At 40.5% G+C, this 3,208-nt stretch overlaps 1 long non-coding RNA gene across 1 annotated transcript; it reads left to right on the forward strand.

The window, feature by feature from the left end:
- The first annotated feature begins 343 nt into the window (after nucleotides 1-343).
- LOC125547653 lies at nucleotides 344-1,937 on the forward strand. The gene is made up of 3 exons (XR_007300720.1): nucleotides 344-443; nucleotides 1,025-1,214; nucleotides 1,672-1,937. It is a non-coding gene; the product is annotated as an uncharacterized LOC125547653 (long non-coding RNA).
- The last annotated feature ends 1,271 nt before the right edge of the window (nucleotides 1,938-3,208 follow it).

Here is a 3,208-nt window from a genome sequence, read left to right on the forward strand (position 1 = left end):
TGCTGCCGCCGTCTTCCCTGAACCAAGGAAGCCCTCATCTGATACACTCTCGTCCGCGACGTGCTTCTCCAACCATTGGTACGCGACGATGGTTCGGTCCGGGAGGTGGCTCCTGCAATCCTGGCGTCGCCGCAGCGGTGGTTCCATTCCGGCGGCATCAGGGGAGCACACAACGTCCACGAGCAGCAAGCAGAGCCGGCCAATGATGCAGCAGCGCTGGCCACGAGGAGACGCCTGTCGTGGCGGACGGGGAGACAACAGCCATGGGCGTGGAAGACGGTTTTGGATCCTGTGAGCAGCCGCCGCTGCCGCACAGAAAGTCAACGCCGGCCTTCTGCTGGTCCATGTCCAACAAGTCGCCCACGAGGCGTCAGTGTGGCATTGCTAGCTCCAGCTTCCCCTACAACCGTCTCTGCCGCCGGCACTTGCACGCAATCGTGCTGGTGAGGCTCTTCATGTTTACTTTCTTCTGCTTGTAACATGGCCTATACTCACAAATATTTTGCATCATCTGAACAAATGATGGTAAGTTGATTCATATGTAATGTGACATCCTGATTACAAGTTCTGTTAGATTAGTTTTTCTGTTGGAATAATTGTTCTATTGGAATAATTGTTCTGTTGGAGCAGAACAATGACATCCCTGTTATTCAGTTTTTAGGGGAGGGACGGAATGGGAGTATAAAACATTTGACTACTGTATTGTTTAATACTTATAAACAGGGTGTATATATCATCGAGGTAGTGCAGGGATATCCAACATAATCAGAGACCTTATGGTCGGATCGATCTTCATATATAGTAGAATGTTTTATTTGTTTGCGAGTTAGGTAATTGTTTTTTTAGCTGTGGTGTTTTCCATAGTACTAAATTAGTATTAGTTATTCCTACAAGTGTTAGTTGTTCATAAGCATATAATATAATCTGCTACTGTCAATATTTACCTCTGAAACTCTGGTATTCTACTCCTTTATTTTCCTGATACCTTGTCAGTCAGTATGTACTGAGTATATCCACACTACAGGTTTCTGTAGTTCAAGATCAAAGGCAAGAATCAGCCAAATATGATGATGAGAACAAGGCTAATGATGGAGAACCTTCATCTATCGAAGCTGAGCAGTCTATTGGGAATACTAAGTTTCAATGCGCATCCTAAGTTTCAGTTACCTGAAATCAAGGCCAGTTTCAGTCGATGCCGAAGTAAACTACCACATGTAAGTTTAGGGACACACATTAGTTTCCGGCTAGGGATTTAATGGTTGCCGAACTTTATGCACATATGGCGTAGTAGAGATGCATGCTTCGTTATCCTGCAGTTATCTGAATTTTTTCTGACCTGCACTCTTCTTGCCTTTAGTTCTGTTCTTAACAGAATTATTACTTACTGACAGACGAATACTTGTTTGCCTTCATCATCTGCATTTCAAATGACTCATTATGCATCAGGCTAGCTAGGCGATATGAAATTTTACTTCTTGGCTATAGTCATCGAGCACTGCAATTTGAAATTACAGCCACGAATTTTGGATTAGTCGAAAGGGCATTCTTAATCTGATACAGTCAACCGAGCACTGCAATTTTCAAAACAAGAAGCGGCTGCTACCATATTATTTATGTTTACAATTAACAAACTACATCCTGACATTCCTTCTTATTTTTGTTTGCATTCAGACGTGATGACCTTGAGAAAATCCATGCACTTCAATTGGACAGGAGTTTTCTGCCACGTAATCGATGATGCACTTCACGTGACAGAATTGTAAGATCAGTACTTCTATCTACTCTATTCATCACATCTACACTTCTGTTTATTCATTCTATGAGCTCTCTATTTAAGAGAAACAACAGAGACTACTATTTAAGAATAGTAGCCTTTTCAATTAAATGCTGAAGTATGTGTTTTCTGCATGCACCCACAAGTTATTCAAGAAAAACTAATTAATGCCTTAAACTTAAAAGTATCTCGTGGCCAAAACAAGCAGTTCACTCAAAATTAAAACAGGAACTACTTTTACTGGTAAGTGGTAACTGTGCATCTCCATATTGTGTTGCAAACAAAAGCATAACAGGGTTTAGGAACCACAGTTTTAATTTTGAAAACCTTTACGAGTTTAGCAATAAACCGGCATGGTAGCAAAAAATTTAGAAATACAGGGTAATAAAAAATGTAGTACTTCAATGTGTGGGCAAGCAATAGTATGTTTTTTTATAACAACTATTAGGATGTGATTCGAGTCTGACACGACATTTTCAATGGTAGTCACATTAGTAACGGCTGAAATGTATTCAACTTCTATATGGTGTCGTAGTGTCATTTGAAGAGAGAAGTACTGCTGCTTAAGATAAACAAATATTGACTGAAAAAATGTATCATGTCAAAACTGCCCAACTGAAATATCATGATCTGCACCTAAAGTGTGTTCCCGGTGATGAAGACAACTATATGTTGTTTCCTTAAGGAAAACATGCACACACATTATTGATAGACAAAAATGCCACAATAATTAAATCTGTCTAGTGTATACTAACCGAACTGAAACATATAGACTTAAAACAGGGGGCGGTCGTCTCATGTTATTATCTAACAGGTCATATTGGCTATACTTACATCTCAAGACGTTCAAATCATAGGTGTACTGGATGCCAAAACTGTATAGATGCATACTCTAAATCCTGAGAGTCTGAGCAAAACGTGATAAAATTGAAGATGAAGTGCACTGGCCCGTAGCAACGCCACTGAAGCTAGGCATTCTTAATCTGATAGTGGTCGTGCACGTTTAAATAAAGATTGCAGTCAAATAAAAAACAAAGATAAACATTTGTACAAAAGCGCTCCAGAGCAACAAATTATCTGTAGAATAAGAGTAAATGCTATTGTCATATTCAAAACCCGCCGGTTTCGTAAGTGCGGACTTCAGCCTATAAGGACTTCCTTATAGACGATGTTCTTCATCGAGGTTTGTAAGGACAAGGAAGGTCTTTTTCGCTTCTTTGATTTACCACTTTGCTTCTTGCCATTATCCTTCTCCTTCTTCTCAATGAGGATCTTTATGTTCCTCTTCGCGGTGGCTCGAGACAACGCGACATAGAGTTGACCATGAGAGAACACCGGATTAGGTAGGTACACTCCAACAATCGGAATCGTCTGTCCTTGAGCCTTGTTAATCGTCATAGCAAAGCTAAGCCTTATAGGAAATTGCTTCCTCTT

This window comes from Triticum urartu, chromosome 3, assembly GCF_003073215.2.
Source record: "Triticum urartu cultivar G1812 chromosome 3, Tu2.1, whole genome shotgun sequence".
Taxonomy (NCBI): Eukaryota; Viridiplantae; Streptophyta; class Magnoliopsida; order Poales; family Poaceae; genus Triticum; species Triticum urartu.